Raw genomic sequence first — 20,528 nt, forward strand, 5'->3', positions numbered from 1 at the left:
AAAAGTATTTGTTGAATGATTCTAAAAAGCAAAACCTTGTTTTTCCTTCTAATTTTTCCTTCTACCTTTTCCTTGTTACTTTAAAAAAATCATCATATAAATGAATAAGAGCATAGACTGGGTAAATAGAAGTTTTGTATACTTCCTTGCTATATAGTTGCTCAAAACAACTACTAGAGAAGTCACTTTTCAAATTGGAGAAACATTTTTTTAAGTTAGCTGACATTTTCTTTTTTTTTTTTGTCAGTACCCACTGGGATGGGTGTGGGCGCTAACCATGTTAAGTAAGTTTCAAGATAAAAGTTATTGCTTGCAGAAATGGACTTGAGTTCTTCTACAGGATTTCCTGACTGTATATTTACCTGCAGCTGACATTATTTTCTGAGAGAATTTTTAAAATAAAATATACTGCCTTGTAATATTGCAATAAGTGATCACACATGATAGAATGTATAGATAAAAATAAGCCCTCAAAATAATATTAATAAAATACAGACCCTTGATTCTTTTCTCCTTTTGGCAGATTTTAGGTCTGTTGCCATAAGCAGTTCAAGGAACACATGCTTGCATCCAGAGCACTGGGAGGAAGTCTGCCTGCACTTTGATTCCCTGATTTGATACACGTTAGTTACTGGAAGAAAGATGAATTAATGTAAATTTCTTTAGTTTTAGTAACTCAGAAGAGTAAAAAATTGTTGAGGGCTTGAAAAGATCATGGTGCACCATTGGAATTTGACTTTAGTAAATGTAACATTTGTTTTCTAAAGAATTATAACAGCATACTTAAATTTCAGAACAGTAAGCAAAATAGCTTAAGTTCACTGACTAGAAAAAACATTCTTTTATACTGCACGGTTCTAACATAAATACTTAAAAGAAACAGAGAACAAGCCATTCTATCTTGGATTTCATTTTCCTTCAGATAGAACAGCTAGAACAAACATTCTTGCTAGTTAACATTGCCTGTGTTTTTATGAAGTTAATAACTGACCTGTCAATCACGCCCTATATAAATACGGTAGTTTAATGCTTTCTGCTTTAGAAGCACTTTTATTTCCAAGAGCTGCCTGCCAAGATTTCCAAAGGACTCCATGGGCTGTTTGCTTTTATCTGTTTTGAGGGCTGGTCTCTTTATACCTGTTGGTTTGCTCTTTATGATACCTTTGTGTAATCAGGTATGGGGAGAACAGATGTGCAGAATAAACACATCTTAAGGAAACCAAAGCTCAAGAAAAATCATGTAATTATGAACCAACAGCTCTAGAAAAGAGAGAGAGAATATTTTCTTAAATCAACTTAGTTGCTATTATGAGAAGAGAACAGATGTCATGATATTCACCCCAGAGAAGCCTCACTTTTCTTTTAAATCTCAGCTTCTAATGGATGGAGGTTGTGTGTGTTCCTTACCCCTTAAATTTGTAACTTGCCGAGATGTTGCAGCTCTTCTCAGTTGTCTTTTACCTTTGACCTTTTTTCATTTCCCTAGGAAATGTTTACCACATGTCTCTATCCAAATAATCATTGCTCAGTGGGAATCATTACCTTTGCATTTTGAACTGGAAATGCCTTTTAATGTTTAAGGGAGGTTTCAAAACAGGAGAGCTTTGGATTAGTTGTTTTAAGATTTTGATTTTTGACTTCCCCAGCACTTGAGGGTATTGAATGCTTGATTCAATTTTTTTTAATCCTTCAGAATGCCATACATATTAGTCAGTGAATGAAAGAATGATGGAAATAAAGAGAAACCAGAGTTCTTGGTTCCAGAATAACCTATTCACCTTTCAATTAATTGTAGCCCTAACAATTCCTATGCATTATATTCACATATTACTTTTCTTTAGGAATCTGAATGTTTGGACATGTTAATTTGATTATTTTAGTTTGATTAAAACAGTTTCCCTTACTTTTTTTTTAAACTAGGAATTTTATCATCACTTAACTGAGCTTTAGGAGGAAACGAGATTTCCAGGCATTCAGAGCTCCACTACTTTGGGAGGTTCTCTTTATGCATTTTCTGTTGATTTCGCTGACATTTTTTGGTCAGCACTTTTATCCTTTTGTAATACTGGCATCAATTTTAGATTTCCTGTGGAAGTAAAAAGCAGGTTTTTTATTAATCAGTTTTCTCCTTTCTTGTTCAGAAAACTTTCAAACTCTAGTCTTTTAACAGTTATTGCATTTTATTTTGTTTCTAGTTCATATTTTTTAAATACTGGTATCTCTAGGATAACAAAGTATAAAATGCAGCCCCAAATACCCTTGGTTCAGCAGCTTTCCTCAGATAATCACTTGCCAGAGTCAAAGTATTTGGTGAATGTAGAGGTATGTTAAAGCCAGGTTTTAAACTCTTGTTTCCTCTGCAAAGCCTTTGGGGTCAAAGGTGGGAAAGCTCTGAGGTTGCCTGGAGCCAGTGCACAGGAGCACAGTCTTAGTTGTGCTGCCTGCATTGAGGCAGAAGGGTATATAAAACTCTAAAGGGTATAAAACTGCCAAAATTATGGTTTAGCATCTTTGGGCCTTTGGTTGCAGAGCCCTTTGTCAGAAATGGTTGTTGTAGGACAGTCAGAGATCAGGCCAGAGAAGCAAATTAGGAGTAAACTAGGGCAGGACATGCTACAGACAACAGGGAAGAAACTGCCTCTACAATGCACCCAGGGACGCTCCTGAAGTCGCATGGGTCCACTTAGTTGGCAGATTAGCTGCGAGTCCCCTCCAGTGTTTTCCTTTTGCATTCATCCAAGGTTCAAACCTATAATTAAATTTTCTGAACAAAGACCCTATTAACCCACACCATCCAGACTGATGACTAACAGCTCTTCCTTCCAGGTACATAAAGAAACCTGTAATGCTTAAAGGAAAATAAAGACCCTAGTCAGGTTTGTGGGGGAGGGTGAAGTGATGGAGTAGGTGTAGGAGGATTAGATTTGCCTTTCAGAAGTCATTTTTTAGTGCTGTTTAAAATGGATCTTTCAGTAGTTATAGCTCTTATTCAGATATGTATGATTTACTGCATGATCTAAAACTTAGTCACAGTGATATGACTTTATTTAAATATCTATGAAAATATGTTGGTTTTTCAACTTTTAACATATTAAAAAAAATTTGCTCTACTTCTTTTGTGTGGACAGTGTAGACTTACATGAAACTGTTTAGGGAAGACCCAAACACAGTTCATTGTGATACTTCTGGGCCACATCATCAAGTGTCTTACCAGTAATTGGAAATAATTCATTAGTTTGGAGTTTGAGGTCTCCACAGTCTGGCCTGCTCTACACCAGAGCCTTTTGCTGTAGCCTTCCCCACCATGGCTGCCTTACACATCTCTGCCTTAGCAGTGTGTCAGTCTCTTCCTTCTCCACACATTCTCCTCTTCCTCCTTCAGCCTCGCATGGCCCAGGGAGAGGTGATTCCCATCTGTCCTTCAAGACTGAAGGGCACTTAGAACAGTGTAGGGCTCTTCTCTGCTTTTCTCAGTCTGCAAACATTCTGGTGAGTCTCACTCCTTGTGAAACCAGCCTTGCTGAGAGTCCCTCTTTGGGCTCTCCCCAATTGATTTGGCCTCCAGAGCAACAATCTACCACTTCTCTGGCTCTTAGAATGCCAGCCTTTCAATCTGGTTTGCATTTTTTTTTGTTTTTCCATTCATTTCTGTCTTATTTTTTAAACTTGATTTAAAGTTCCTTAAGGCCTAGAATTATGTCTTTCTTATATGTGTGACTATGCTTCAGAGCACTTAGCATAGTACATAATACTGGCTTGTCAGTTGGTTGATGGATTGGTGTGTGTCTCAGTCCCAAGGCTTGATGTATTTGCTGTCTGTAAAGATAGTGAGCTATTTTCAGAACCACGGGTACCTTTGTACCAGGTTTATTTTTTGGCTTTGAACTTGGTAGTGGAGATGTTAGGCCCCAGTTCTGCCCAGAAAATCTGTTTTCCAAATTTTTGCATGAACAGAATGGTGGTACAGTCACATCCTGGAGCAGTTTCACCTGGGCACTGCCAACTCTTACTTATGCTGACTGGCTGACCTGTGTTGAGTGTTCCTCAGATCTTATTTCAGCTTTCTGGGTTATTTTTATTTTTAATTAAAGGAAAGCTTATTTCTAAGACTTTCTTGGACCAAAGGCAAGTGAATATTCATTAAATGTTTACTTTCTTGACTTTAATTTACTTCAGCAGGTGATAACTGAGGTAGGATTAGGCCTTGACAGTGATATGACAGGGTCCTTGTTCATGGTAGTTATTGACTTTTCCAGTATTAACCTTTTATATATAGCACGAAGCCAGCATTCTGGTGTCCAAACCATATAAGGAACTGGCTTTCTTTTAATTTTGTGTTTTGAGTTTGAGGAAGATGCACAGTATGCCAAGTTGGGACTTTCGAGACTTCAGTGCTTAACTCATTTGATCTGAAAATTACTGGTAAAATTATGACTTTTGCCAACTGTAAAACCAAGTCTAAGTAGTGAATGGCCTGGTATGACTAACACAACATGCTTTAGGCCTCTGAAAGCTTAGACCAGACTCTGAGAAGAGGTTTTCATAGGCAGTAGACAATACTTCACATTCACATAGCATCTTTTCACACTGCTGTATTTATTCATTCAGTAAGTATTTTTTGAGCACTGGCTAGGAGCGAGGCATTGTCCTAGGTTCCTGGGATATAATGATGAGCAATCACCAAATATTCTACTTCTTTGCTATTATTTTGACGTTAATTTCTAGTCTGCTTCCTCTTACTAGAATGTCATCAGCTCCATGGGGAGGAGTTCTTTGTCTTATTCCCTGTTGTATCTCAAGCACCAAGGGCCGGGTCTGACAGAGCAGAAGCTCAGTATTTGTCAAATGTATGAATGAAGGTCTTCAAGGAAGGATTTAAGTGTTGCCATGAGAGCATGTGGGAATGTATGTTAGAGCACGTGGGAATGGTCTGGGGCATCAAGGAAAACACCCAGAGAAAGAAGTAGATAATGGCAGAGAGGAAGGCCAGGAAATGTTTGCCTGGGAGAGAGTGAAGGTGGGGGTGACTGCTTCTGTGTAAAAGCCTGGGGATGAGGTGTGCACAATGCAAGGAGGGACAGCCCGAGGTGAACAGAGGACCTTGTTAGCCAGCTGAGAGCAAAGAAAGTATTTCAAAGCACAGGTATAACAGGATTAGCTTTGTTTAGTATAATAATTTTGATGGCTGCATGGATGATACACTGTAGCTGGATGAGAAGTAAAAGTTGAAGACTGGGGACATCCATTTGTTTACTTGGATGGTTTTGTTTGTTAGAACAGTATTGAGTAAGATACCCAGATTTTGAAATTTTGTGCATCAGTATTTTTTTTTTAATTTTGAGGATCAACATAAAGAATCTTTTTTCTTTTTGCTTCTCAGACTTAATACTTTCAATTGTCATAACTTCAGTTTCATTGATCTTTCTTCCTCCTATTCAAATATGTCTTTGAATCCCTGTAATGTATTTTTCATTTTGGTTACTATAACTTAGTTAATATTTCCATTTTGTTAGTGTATCATTTTCTTGTCTTTGCTCATGTCTTCCTTTAATTCTTGGAGCATCTTTTTATTTTTTGAGCCACATTCCCAGTCCTTTTAAGATTTTTTTAAATTTATTTACTTTCATTAGGTATATATGACAGCAGAATGCATTTTGATTGTATAGAATGCATTGTACACAATTGCAGCACAACTTTCAGTTTTTTGATTGTACATGATATATTATCACATCATATATATGTTATATATATATATATTCACATCATATATATACATATATATACATGATGTATTGTCACATGTCCCTAGGATAATAAAGTCCATCCCATTCTACCATCTTTCCCACCCCCATATTTCCTTCCCACCCTCCCTTCCCTTCTCTTTACCCAAAGTTTCTCCATTTTTTACATACCCCCATATGGATCAGCATCCACTTATCAGAGAGTAGATTTAGCCTTTGATTTTTTGAGGATTGGCTTAATTCGCTTAGCAGGATAAACTGATTCTTTGAGCATCTTTTTAAATTTTTTTTGTAGTTGTAGATGGATAGAATGCCTTTATTTATTTTTATGTGGTGCTTAGGATCGAAGCCAGTGCCTCACACATGCTAGGCAAGTAGTCTGCCTGTGAGCTACAGTTCCAGCCCTTCTTTGAGTATCTTTAAGTCAGTTGTTTTAAGGTTTTTCTAGCAAACCCACCATCTATATGGTCTTTCTCAGGGAAAGTTTCTGTTGTGATGATGTTGTTTTCCTTTGAATGGGCCACACTCTCCTGTTTCTTGGGATTTTTCTTTTTTTTAAAATCTGGACATTTAAATCTAATAATGTAGCTCTAGAAATCAGATTCTGTCTCTTCTCCAGAATGTGTTGATTTTTTTTTATTGTTGCTGTGCTGGAGATTAGCCTGAAGTATAAGTTTAAGTTCTTTTCAGTTCTTTTTCAACCTGCATCTTTTATTAGATGTGTGTGGTGACTTTCTAAATTTCCTTGTATATGTAGTTGCTTTTTTAAAAATGTCTGACTTTCAATAGGGTAAGAAGTAAAAAATGAATGGGTAGAAAAAATGAATGGGTAGGTTAATAAAAGAAAGAAAAAGGTCTCTGGCTCATTAAATCTCCTAGATTTTTCTTCAATCAGAGGAGGAGGAACTTGGGGGAGGATTACAACAATGGCTGCCTGCCCATGGGTTTGTGTCTCTAAAATCAGAGTTGTATCTGTCAGTAATCAGTATGTAGATCCTCAATTATTGGACAGAGTTCTTCTTGTCCTATAAATTTGTGCAGGCTCTCCCAGAGAAGATCTGTAGTTACCTGTCGTGAGACTGGTGCATAGGCAGGTGCTACAATGCTGTGAACTGAAATTGGCCAAAATTTACTACTCTCCAAATCTTAAGGTTGACTCCAGAGTTTCAAAATACTTACATTTGATACATTCTGCCAGTGCATTTGTTGTCTGAGGAAACAAGTTCCTGGTGTTTCTTACTTAGCTATCTTCCCAGAATCCTCTCTTCATTTTTTTAAAGAGTTTTATTTTTTATTTTTATTTTTTTATTATTTCATTTTTGTTTTTAACTATTGGGATTATATTTGAGTAAAGTAGTCTATTGCTTTAAAGCTTTAGAAAACAACAGCCTTGGACTAAACTAGTATGTTCATTCTTGTGCTTAACTCTTGTCTGAGCAGTTGTGACAGGCAGAGTAATGGCCCCTAAAGAAACCAAGTCTTAATTCCTGGAACCTGTAAACGATACCTTGTATGGAATAGATGGAGTGGGGTGTTTGTTAATGTAACTAATTTAAGGGCCTTGAGATAGGGTGATGTATTAGTCTATTTTTTTTTGTTACTACAAAGAAATACCTAAGGCAGACTAATATTTGGGAGGCTGAAAGTCCAAGTTCAGGTGGCCCAGTTGGTTCCGCTTCTGATGAGGGCTTAATCGTGGACAGCATGAAATGGTAGGGAACATGTGTGGGAGCCAGAGATCACATCACCAAACAGGAAGCCAGAGAGTGATTAGGGGTCTAGAGATTGGGCTTGCTCTTATAACAACTCTCGGGAGAGTTCAGGGTTTTATGAATTCTGGGAGCAGCTACTTAATATTAATATCCTTAGGACCTTCCATTAGAGCCCCCACCTCTTAAATAGTGTCTCTCAGCTCCCACCTTGCCACATTGGGACCAAATCTCCAACACGTGAACCTTTGGAGGGTAATATTTTAAAACTATATCCAAGCCATAGCAGGTGACTCTTTTGTATAATTTGGATGGGCCCTAATGTAATCACTTATAGACATGAGGTAGAGGGAGTCTTCAGAGAGAGAAGAGGAAAAAATGGCATGATTGCAGAGGCAGAGATTGAAACAATGCGACTTCTTATGGTTTGGATATGAGGTGTTCCCCAAAAGCTCGTGATCCTGGAATGTTCAGAGGTAAAATGATCAGATTATGAGAGTTGTGAGCTAATCAATGGATTAATCATTTGAATGGGTTACTAGGTGGTAGCTAAAGGCAGGTAAAGTTGGAGAGGGTGGGTCACTAGAGGTGTGCCCATAGGGATTATGTATTCTGTCCCTGGCTCCTGCTCTCTCCCTGCTTTCTGGCTGCCATCAGCTGAGCAGTGTCCTTCTGCTACACCTCTCTGCCATAATACTCTTCCTCACCTTGGGCTCAGAGCAATTGAGTTGACTGTGGACTAAAACTTTGAAACCATAAGCCAAAAATAAATGTTTTCTCCTGTAAGTTGTTCTGGTTAGGTTTTTGTTCAGGAAATGAAATCTGATTAACATAGCTATAAGCCAAAAAGTGCTGGCAGATACTAGAAGCTGGAAGAGGTAAAGATAAGATTCTCCAGTAGAGCCTCCAGAGGTGTCATGCTGACACCTTGATTTTCATACCATTGACTGCTGGCCTCTGGAGTTGTGTTCCTTATTATCAGCTTTTCTTTTATTTATTATTACTTTTCCCTGAAGTTTAACACAATGCTTTCAGTTTTATGACTATTTCACTTACATATTGCTGCATAACAAACCATCCCTGAGTTTAATGGCTTAAAATAGCAACAATTTATGATTTCTATATTTTTCTTGGCTGACTAGATTCAGCTGGGGGTGGTGGTGGTTTCTTCACTGTGTGATGTCCTATGGAATCACTCAGAAGCTGCATTCATTTGAGACCTCAACCAAGGTTGGAAAGACCAAGATGACTTCACACTTATGTAGCTGCAACTGGAATTGCGGGCATCAGTGACTGGGGACTGACCGGGCTTTAAGAGGATAAACACGGAAGTTGCCATGCTTATTAAGTCCTAAGCCAGAACTAACACAGTGTCACTTCTGCTGCTTTCTGTTGATTAGAGCAGATCACAAGGCATCCCAAGTTGAGGAACAGGGATGAAACAAACATACAGAAAGGAGGATTGTGGGGCTGGGGATATAGCTCAGTTGGCAGAGTGCTTGCCTCAAATGCCCAAGGCCCTGGGTTCAATCCCCAGCATGAGTAAAAATAATAAATAAATAAATAAGGAGGTTTACACAAGGGAAGGTAGGAATTTGCCAGTCATCTCCAGAAAGTATACAACAGACTGTTTAGAAAATGGACTTCAGCAAGAAACATTTTTTTTCTTTCTTTTTTTAAAATATTTTTTGGTAGTTGAACACAATACCTTTCTTTCTTTCTTTCTTTCTTTCTTTCTTTCTTTCTTTCTTTCTTTCTTTCTTTCTTTCTTTCTTTCTTTCTCTCTCTCTTTCTCTCTTTCTCTCTCTCTTTCTCTCTTTCTCTCTTTCTTTCTTCCTTTCTCTCTCTTTCTCTCCTTCTCTCTTTTTCTCTCTCTTTCTCTCTTTTCTTTCTTTCTTTCTATGTGGTGGTGAGCATCGAATACCCAGGGCCTTGCACATGTGAGACAAGTGCTCTACCACTGAGCCATAACCCCAGCCCCTTCAGCAAGAAGCATTTTCTAAGAAATAATTTCTGGTGTGAAAACAAATCCATAGAAACTGCCTAAATAGAAACCTGCACACATGAGGCGTTTAAGAGATGCATGTTTTCTCTGGGTGCAGTGGTGTTTACCTGTAATCCCTGTGACTTGGAGGCTGAGGCTGGAGGATTACAAAGTTTGAGGCTAGCCTCAGCAATTTAGCAAGAACCTGTATCAAAATTAACAGCTACCAGTGAAGTGAGTGCAAATATGTTTCTAGGACTGCTTCTGGACCAGTGACTTCCTTGGCAAATGGCAGAGCACTTCCAGAACTAAAACCTTTCACTCCCTCCCTGGATATGGTATTGTGATAGCCAGTTTAGCCATTTGGAAATTCCCCATCTTGAGAGCAGCTTCTGAAAGGGAAGGGTTACAAAAGCATTCACCAAGTCCAGCAATTTCTCAGTCGTCTGCAGAGGATTAGAAGGGAAATGAAGAGACTGGGAGGACAGCTAATCCGTCAGCACTTAGAGACCCTGGGGCAGATCCTTTCCTGGGCTTCCTACATGGTTTGCCTGTAGCTGAATAAAGGGACTTCCTGGTAGAACCACTGCTTGGGTACAAGGGCTTGGTTTTTCTTTTGCTTTTTTATTGCTAGGGTTGAAACCTAGGACCTTGTGTGCGATGCTCTTTACTCCTGAGCTATGTCTCTAGCCCAAGGGCTTTGTTGAGTATGAGATTCTGACTGTGAGACTCCTGATTTCTTTCTAATCATTCTTTTCAGTTTCATTTCATTTCATTTAAAAGAAAATTCTTATGTAATTGTTATTCACTCCTTCTTTTACTCATTGCTGCTCTGGGGAATATGTGATGGTGTTGCCTAGTCAGAGGTAGGGATAGGATTCCAAGAACAGAGTCAGAGATGTTCCTCCTGGAGAGGTTCCAAAGCCAAATTTCTCTTTTATGAGTTGTTTCTATTTTTTTATTTTGCATTTGATCATATCCTTTGAAATGCTTGTGTGTGCTTTGTCTTCCTTTGCAAGTTTGTTTCCACTTGGAGGATGTTGTTTTTCTTAAGATGAGCTTGCTATTTTATCAGCAATCAGTGTGGCAAGGAGACAGGCCCTTTTGCTGATTTCTGTCCTCTGAGTTGGTTTTATTAGCCCAAATCTAGGGAGTTGCTCCGTTTTAATAGTTTATTTGGTTTCTATTTGAAACACCAACTGAAAAGCTCTAGGTTTTTGCCTTTAGCCATTGTTTCCATCTAATGACTAGATTTATAGTGTTTGCTCCATGGCCTGTGAATAAGTCCTGTCCTTTTCAAAGCTGGGCATCACCTATGCCTTTGCTGCTGTTGCCCAGCAGTTCCTCAAGCCTGCGGGGTTTTGTTTGCCTTCTCTAGTTTTTTCCTTTTATATCTTTGTGAGTTGCTCCATTGATCTTGGTTCCTGGGATGATTGAGAATGATGTGGGATGTATATATATATAGGGACTAGGGGTGAATATACCTTCTTTTTCCTTAACACATTTTGCAAATTCTTTGTTTTTTTCATTGCATAATTGTTTTCATCATAATAATGCTTTTGTTATGAAGCATATACTTCTGGCATTTTAACTTTTTCTGTTTATGGCCAATCTAGGTTCTTTGACTGGGTTATGAATTAAATTTACATAAGACAGATTAGCAGGACAAATGCTATTTTAATTATGTGCATATACATAGGAGAGTCCCACAAAATATGAGACTGGGCCAGATGACCGAAACTTATGAAGTTTCCCAAACTCCAGAGAGGAACAGGGATCAGGGATTCTGGGGAGATGGGAACAAATATAGCAAGGTGAGAGGAGAAATTATATAGTGAATAAAGACTGTCTTGTGTGCAGATCAGCAGCCCTCTTCCTGAAATAGATCCTTTCACTAACGTAGATTTCCTTTATGGACAGAAATTATTTTATGAAAGCTTTTTAAAGTTATTCCTGTGACTGTAGTTTCTCTGAATAACCAGATGAAAATATGACAGTGAAGCGTATGTGGTGTGGAGTGTCTGATCTGTCCTCATACGTATAGTCATACTCTTGGGTGGGATTCCCTGGGCCCAGCAGTCCTCCCTCCCGTTGTGCCTGTGTATCCTCCCTGGGGGGCTAGGGGTTTGTGCACCTCTTTCACAGTCTGGCATCCTCAACTTAAAGCTGCCTTATTCTCACCCTGTGTCCTGGCTTGTGTGTTTTCACCTATGTCTGCCTGTTTATCCCATTTACAATTTTTGGTTGTCTTTTCTCTTCCTGGGAGCTTGAACTTACAGAGGTTTTAGCTTTTCCCTTTTGGTTATCACTTCTATTGTTTTCATGAAGCTGCTGAACTAGTTTTGACCATATAAATAAACAGGTTTGAAATGGCTGTCACTGGAGTATTCACCCCCAGGGCTTGTTATATCTTGTGGTGGTAACATCAGTCTGTTTGCTTGTTTGGATGAAATCAAATTGAACTGTTTATAAACTGGTGAGACAAGCTTTGTCTATTTGTGTTTAAGAAAATGTCAAGCCCTGGCAGGATACTCAATTTATTGACCCGAATGATGATTCTGAATGCCATTAGATGTGGCTAATTGTGAGCTTCATGAAATTATTCTGTTCCCATCTTCATCCTAATTTCTTTCTCTTGGTCTGTCTTAAGGACTCTGTCCTTTTGTTTGCTTCATGCAGTAAGTTTGCATTGGATACAGTTGTGAACTGGACATCATACTTAGTATCAGAGAGACTGTGGAAAAAAACATTAGTTAGAATCTCTGCCTGGGCCCAATTTATCATCTGGTGGGATAAATACACAAACAAAGAGGAAGTTCAGTGTATGACATGCTGCAAGTTCTGTGATGGGGAGAGCACAGGATGCAGTGCAAAACCAAGGACAGGTACCTAACCCAGATGCTATGGTTTGGATGTGGTTTGAGCATGTCCTCTAGGGGTTCATGTGTGGGGAGCTTGGTCCTCACTGCAGCAGTGTTTACAGGTGGTAGGACCTATAAGAGGTAGAGCTTAGAGTGAAATCATTTGGGGGTACTGCCCTCAAAAAGGATTGAGGTCATTCTCCAAAGAGTGAGTTGTTGTAAGAGTGAATATGACCCCCAAATCACTCTCTGGCTTCCTTCCTGGTGTTTTAGAGAAAGACCTCTTATCACAACAGAGTTAGATTGAAGCCGGTGGTGGGAAGCAAAAAGGGTATTATAGCATCTGGGGCAGTAGCAGTAAGGATGGAGAGAGGTTGACTCAACAGACCTTCTGGAGGTAGAAGCAGCAAGATTTGCTGGTTGATTGTGCATGGGGTGTTTTGTTTCTGACTTGGGGAGTCAGATGGCTACTGGGTAGGTAACAGTCACTGAGAGAAATAAAAGGGCATTGAAGGATAGGTTTGAGATCAACCATATTAGAAAATTTTTCTTCTCTAAGTTTATTTATTCATTTATTGCCAAAATATTTTCTGGCCCAGTGGCATTTATGTAATATTGTGTTGTGTATCAGGAGGGACGTGAAGAAGTGTGAGTTCCAGTCTTCAGAAATTCAGCCATAGTTGAGGTAGCAAGGTAAACATTTAGTGAGTGACTGTTGGGTCAGCAGTTTTCTACACTCTCTCCCTGCCTCGTCCATCTTCTTTGTTTCTCTGTGTCCTGCTCATAAACTTTTCAGGCCAGGCACAGATTTACATTTAGATAGGAGAAATAAGTCCTGGTATGTGATCGCACAGTAAGATGACTATAGTTAAAATAATGTATACATATTTCGAAATAGCTAGAAGAGAGGATTTGAATGTTTTATCATAAAGAAATAACTTGTTTGGAGTGATGGGTAGATATGCTAATCATCCTGATTTGATCATTACATAGTGTACACATGTAATGAATCATTGCATTGTATCCCATAAATTTGTACAACTCTTGTGTCAACTAGAATTTTTTTTACAAGGGAAACTTTCAAAGCCAGTAAAACATAAGTGAAGCTGCTTAGCTTGGCATTCACATTTTTAAGAAACTTTTGCCAGTCTACCTTTTCTACCTTCTCTTGTCACAAAGTCCTTTTGTCTTACATCCAGCTGGGCCTACCCACTTTGTTTTATCTTGTTTTTAATTCAGTGTTACTAGTATTTCAAGGCTCATCTTGTTTTCCCTCTTTCCCACAAAACTTTCCCTAACCTTTTTACCCCCAATGATATGTTTTCCAACTCTGAACTCTTATTATAAACATCATTCATTTGACCCTGACATATATATCTTGTTTTCTAAACAGATTTTAAGCTCCAAGAGCAGTAACTATCTTATATTGTTAGTTATCTCCCACAGGATCTAGTACAGTGCTCAATAGGAAGCTTGTAGGTACTTTTAAAAAATATTTACTACCTTTGTGAGAAAATTACAATCTAATGATAATTTTAATTAAGTAGCAAGTGAAAAACAACAGTCAGGATTCAGAGGAGAAAGATTCGTATATGACCTAAAATGGTACCATGATCTTAGCCTTTTAAAGTAAGACTGTATTACAGACCTGTATCCAGGTATGGTCACACTGCCTATAATTCCAGCTTCTCTGAGAAGAAAAGGCAGGAAGATTGCAAGTTTGCAGACAGCCTCAATAACATAGTGATACCTTATCTCAAAATAAAAAATAAAAAGGGGATGAGAATGTCCCTTGGTGGTAATCTTCACAGGTTTTAATTCCTTGTACAAAAAAAAGGCAGACTCATAGATACCCCCAAACTTTTGAACTACGTCTACAAAGAAGCACTATTGTAAGTAGTGACTTTGCATTCAATGTGGCCATAAAAACAAATATAGCCATTGTTACTTGGAATCTGTTATTAGCAGATTATCATTCTAAGCTCTGTATTCAAGGTGCTGTAGACTTTTGGATTTGAAAGTTATAGATGAGTGAAGTTTGAATTAAGTCCCTAAGATAACAATATCTCCGTGTCCTCTACCTCTTGGGGCTTTTTATAATACACATAACTGTTAATATTACATATCTTTCAGGCACAGTATGTAAATATTTAGCCAAGTCTTTAGGAGCTTTTGGCAGATACAGAGTTGAGATGATGCTCCCTGGCAAGCACACAGAGCTCAGCTCTTTTGTTTGTAGTAAAATGGAATCCTGGTCTTTCAAGTGAGCAGAACCAGAAATAGGGTCAACATTTTCTTACAGGATGGAGGAACCTAAGAATGGTAGTCTTGAAGAACACCTCCTATGTTCTCAGAGTTCTCAGGTGAAGTTAAAATTCACTTTAGAAAATAATTTTGGTTTTCCTTAAACACTGATAAGTGCATAGTTAATTCTTGAAAGTCCTATGCCATCTAGCATGGTGACAATGATTTTAACAGTATATAGTTGGTTCTCTGTATATACAAGTTCTGCATTCATGTATTCAACCAAGGATAAAATTAAAATATTTTGGGGAAAAATGCATCTGTGCTGAACATGTTCAGGTTTTTCTTCCTATTAGCCCCTAAACAATACAGTGTAACAACTATTTACATAGCATTTATATTGTATGAGGTATTATTAATCATCTAGAAATGAATTAAAGAATACAGAAAGATGTACATGGGTTATATGTAAATACTATGCCATTTTATATAAGGCATCTATATAAAATGGCATTTCAGGACCTGTGGGGGTCCTGAAATAAACCTACCCACCATGAATACTGAGATACAACTGTGTACTTTTGAAAAAATGTTGTCAAAATCCTACTTAGCTTCTAAAATAATTAAAATATCCACCAAATGTTTACCTTTGAGTAATATACCTTCTATATATATATATATATATATATATATATATATATATATATATATATATATATCTTCCAAGATAAACTAGTTGGTAAATATTTGATAAGGTATCTGAATGAAGTAATTTACTATTTGGGACAGTTAGCTTTAATTCAACTGTTTTAGTTGAGTTAGTTGTTTTAGTTGTTTTAATGACTTCAATCTTCAATAGTAGTTCTGCAGCCCTTTTTCATGGCAGTATTGTGGTCAACAGAGCTAGTTACCTATCAGGACACTTTCTTAATCAAAGTGCGAGAATCATATGATCTGCACATGTACAATTGCTTATTTTTCTCTCTCTCAATCAAGAGATACCAGGCAACTAAGAAATGGCTTATTCCCTTAGACATTAATAATTGAGTCCTCAAGAGGACATGTCCACTGACCTTTTTAGTTGTATATGAAGAGTTTCTATTGGGCAAGTGCATTTAGAGATCCTTCTGTGAGTTGTGATTTTGATAGGTATGTCCATCTTTACATTGAGTTCATCTTTTGCTTATTGATTCATTAAAGTTCTTTATATATTTTGGGTATTGATTATGTAACTCTTAGATACATTTATTATAAATTATCTCCTTAATTGTGACCTGACTTTTATTTTTAATTAAAAACAGTTTTATTATGAGAATTTTCAACATATGTAAAAATGAAGAGAGTAGTATAATTGACTCTTACATACTCATCACTTGGCTTCAGCAGTTAGCAACATTTTGCCAATCTTATTTCCCCCGTTTTTTACCTTTTCATAAAGGAGATTGCAGATCCATGTCATTTTTTTTCCTGTAAATTTACTCATTATGTATTAATGAGTGATAAAGAAGTTTAAGAAGAAATACCACCGTCCTATGATCATGCCTAACGAAGTTAATAATTCCTTAATATTCAAAATTTCCCTTTTGTTCTATAAATATCTTTTTACAGTTGATTTATTGGGATGAGGAGGAACCGAAACAACTTCCACACATCGCTTTTAGTCTTTAAATTTTTTTTTCTTTTCTTCACTGTACTGGGGTTTGAACCCAGAGGCATTCTACCACTAAACTATATCCTCAGCCTTTTAAAAATTTTTATTTTGAGACAGGGTCTTAATAAATTGCTGATGATGGCCTTGAATGTGTAGATCTTTCTTTCTCAGCCTCAGGAGCAGCTAGATTACAGATGTGCACCACTGTACCCAAAATATTTTATAGATAGTATGTATGCTTCCTAATTCATGAACCCTTTAGATGCATATGTCATTTTTAGTAATGCTGAGGTTGATCAGTGGATTTATTGCAGATTGTGTCATCTTGATCTTTTTACAAAATTCCTTTCACTTAATAGTTTTAGCGTCCATCAGTAATCTCTGCCTAGACTCATTAGTTTTTTTTTTTTTATCAGCTGTTGTAAAATGATGATTGTATAATTGTATTTTCTTTCAACATGTATTAGCTGGATGCCCCTCTACCCATACCCTCCCAGTACTGGGTGCTCTACCTGACCTACTTCTGTAGACCTTTTTCATTTTTTCTTTTGAGAATCTCACTAAGTTGTCCAGGCTGGCTTTGGAATTGAAATCCTGCCTCAGTTGCTGGGAATATAGGAATGGGCCACTGCACCTGGCAGAATTCTTTTATAAAGGAACTATTTTTCATCAATTACTTGTTCATATATAATGCAGGTTTTTTAGGGAATGTAGGGAAATGCTTTTATTACTAATTTTCTTCATTTTAACTTTCATAATATTAAGTTGCTGTCTTAGCAGCCTCTAGTAACCATATGGTCAGCAATTTTATGTTAGTGTCCTCAACTCCAGTAACCACAGGAAGTATGAAGAGAGACAGAAAGTACCTGTATGCTCAGTAGGTTGCATCACAGGAGTGGATCTCAGAGTTAAGGAACCAAAATCTTTTATAATGGGTAGTATACATGTCTGCCCTTTGCTCCAGATGGAGATATTCTGTCTCCTAAGGCTATTCATTACATAAACATCCTTGAATAGAGTCCAAAACATAAGTAGCCATTGCCTTACTTTTCAAGATGTGTAGTAAGGAGAATTTTCTCTCAATTTTATCCATCCCTCATTTCTATACTATCTTGATTTTTGCAGAATTTTCCCTTGAGTACGTCATGCTGTCAGCTCTTTTGATTAATTTGACTGACAAATTGGGACTAAGCCCATTTATTTTATCTCATACAACATTTAGTTTAGGTTACTGTCAACAGGGATCCAAGCAGCCAAATAAGTATAACTTTCAGTATAACATCAACCATGCCCACCGGCATCTCAGATCCAATCAGTTGCACAAATTTAATAAGCCAATAGAGTCTTTCGTTTTCTCTTGAATTTTCTGTATTGACCTTTCCACTTAGCCCAAGGCATTAATCCAGATAGCTTAAAATGTATTAGTGATTGCACAGGGTTTGTCTTAACATGTAAATTGGAAGTCAAGGACAGTTTTTCATCCATAAGAACCCTGTTCATGATTTGAAGCAAACCTGAGTGACCTCAGTTGAGGTACAATGAAGACTTCAGTTGAAGTCAGATGACAAATATGTTGTTTTTTAATTTTTTAAAAAAACATGTTTTTTTAATTGGAGGACTCTCATAGTAGTATGTGTAAAAATTGAGTGACTTACATCTTTAGGAAGCTTCTGTGAATAACCAGCATGGCCTTGTTTTGAAGTCATCTTCACAATCATTGGAGGGCACATGATCAACTGGTGGCATTCCCTTAAACATTTGAAAGTCTTTTACAACTGCGCCTAAGTGCATATTTTGAGGAGTGAGGCAAGTTAATGCCTGCTTTCGAAAAAGAAATACAATCCCAGGACACGCATGATGCCCCTGTAAAAAGATAGCATTTGGACTTTTTGGAGCTCTCCAGGATCCTTCCAACATTACCTAACAACAAGCTCTAAATAACAAAAAACTTTAGAGTTTATCAGTGAGTCCAAGTAATTAATTCTAGTCTTTGGATTTGGAGATACTGCTTGTAGGTGGTATGTCTAAGTTGTTTTGTTATACCACCAGCTGAGAGGCATTCACCTCCCTCAGACAGTGCTTGAGTGGTGGCCTCAGAAAAGGGGAAGACATCTGGAGTTTTTGACAGGTGTTTTGCATAGAAGGGTCAGCCATTGGAGGCAGGGCCATTATGTAGTTTTTGATAGATTTTTCAGTAAGGTTAAGGGGAAAGGAAGTCAAATTGTGAGCAGATGGAGGATGAAAGACCCAGCAGGTGAATTTAAAGTGGTCACAACAGTTTGGGAGAGACATAGCAGAGCATTTTCCTAGGTGAGGAAGACTGTAGGGGCAGTTTCTTTCTTATTTTTTTTAATTATTAAAGATATTTATGGTCTAGGGTTGTGGCTGAGCTTTAAGACTCTTGCCTAGCATGTGTGAGGCTCGGGTTTGATCCTTAGCACCACATAAAAATAAATAAATAAAATAATATAAAGGTATTATGTTCAATTACAACTAAAAAAAAATTAAAAGAGATATTTATTATTCCTGATTGCATAATATAGGTATAAGTGCCAGCTACAGAGTTTCTGTTTTGTGCTCTGAGTTATATGTATGAGAACCCTACACTTTCTTCTCATTACAGTCTGTGTCCGTACCTGCTAATCTAAATCCAGCAAGGAATTTATATGGTGTGACACAGTTGACTTTATAGAGGATGCTTCTTTTTGCTGCTTCTGTTTAAAATTTTTCTTCCACGATGTCTGTTTTCTGCTTTTCCTCTTTTTGGAAACTGATTTTTTTTTCCTCCTGAAGCAGTTTCAAATGACACAGAACATTGGCATTCTTCCTTCTGTTGTATCTTCTAGGTTCAGGGATGTTCCCCTCCCAGGTGTCCAAGTTGTTCTCCCTCTACCTCCAGAGAATCAACTGCCCCACTTCGTAGCGTCACCTTTCCCCCATCATTCTCTACTGCAGCAAGGCTTTTTGTCTGGAATGGTCATGTACAAGAGGGGCAAGAAACTTTTATAAAACTCCACTTTATCCCACTAGGGCTACCAAAGGATCAAGGAATGAATCAGCAGCGTACTCAAAAAAGTGGTTATTATCTTATGATACAAAACTCAGCCTCGGGAGAATTCAGATGTGGTTGAACAGAATGAAGTTTGAGTCTTCTGTACACCCTTTGGCTAGAGTATGCAGAGGATGTACCAACTAGGCTGTCTCAGGATATCCTTACTGGAAAAAAAGAAGCAGGCCAGGAATAATCAGGACAGAGCCATAAATTTCCAAAATAGGGAAAAACTTTATTTATTATTTGTTATTTTACTTTATGGCTGTTTTTGAGTCTTCAATTCAATGGAATTTAATTTTATATATAGTAAGAGGGCAGGATCCAATTTTAATTTTGTTAGATAATCTATTACTATACCATCCTTTTCTATAATCTGCAGTATCAGCTTTTCTATTAATCAAGTTTCCATGTATGTGTCTGTCCTTGTCTCTTGATCCTTTTTTATTGGCTTAATAATTGTCCCCACACTGTCCTAATTACTAAACTTTTCTAATATTTCTGGCTATCTGATTGGTGAGTCTTCCAACCTTGTTTTTTAAAATTATCTTTGCTTTCCTTAATTCTTATCCCTTGGTGTGTCTATATTAATTTTGGAATCTGCTTTTGTTAGATCACTTTCTCTCTCTCTTTCTCTCTCTCTCTCTCTCTCTCTCTCTCTCTCTCTCTCAAACACACACACACACACACACCCACACACACACACACACCCATTACTGTTTATATTGGAATTGCATTGTCTTTATAACCAACTTGGGGAGAATTTCATCTTTATAATATTAAATCTTTTAAGCCATGAGCACAGCACACCTCTCCTGTTTGAGGAACATCTCCTTAAAAACATGATATACTAGTGCAGGGGGGGGGGAAGAACCTGACTTCTCTGTCACCCTATACACAAAAGTTAATTTTAGATGGATCATAGACCTCAACATAAAAGCTAAATCCATAAAGGTTCTAGAAGAAAACAAGAAATGTTTTACTTTGAAGTAGGCAGAGATTTCTTAGGCCATGAAAAGCATGAGACATAAAGGGAGGAAAAGAAGGTAAAGTATTAGACTTTACCAAATATCTAAAAACCTCTGCTTATCAAAAGATTTAAGGAAGAAAATAAGTTAGCAAACTACAAACTAGGAGAAAGTATATGCAGTGCATAATTATGACTATATAAGAAAGGAAAGAAGCAACCTGTTTTTAAAATGGACAAAAATCTTGAATAATGTTAGTCAGCATCTATATATCAGAGAGAACATTTGACATTTGGTTTGGGTGAATTGGCTTATTTCATT

At 37.4% G+C, this 20,528-nt stretch overlaps 1 protein-coding gene across 6 annotated transcripts in view; it reads left to right on the forward strand.

The window, feature by feature from the left end:
• The window catches only part of LOC144373874 (transport and Golgi organization protein 1 homolog), a 147,349-nt gene that overhangs the window by 19,130 nt on the left and 107,691 nt on the right, over positions 1 to 20,528 (forward strand). The gene's annotated exons all lie outside the window — the stretch shown is intronic.

Source organism: Ictidomys tridecemlineatus, unplaced genomic scaffold (assembly GCF_052094955.1).
Source record: "Ictidomys tridecemlineatus isolate mIctTri1 unplaced genomic scaffold, mIctTri1.hap1 Scaffold_52, whole genome shotgun sequence".
Taxonomy (NCBI): domain Eukaryota; kingdom Metazoa; phylum Chordata; class Mammalia; order Rodentia; family Sciuridae; genus Ictidomys; species Ictidomys tridecemlineatus.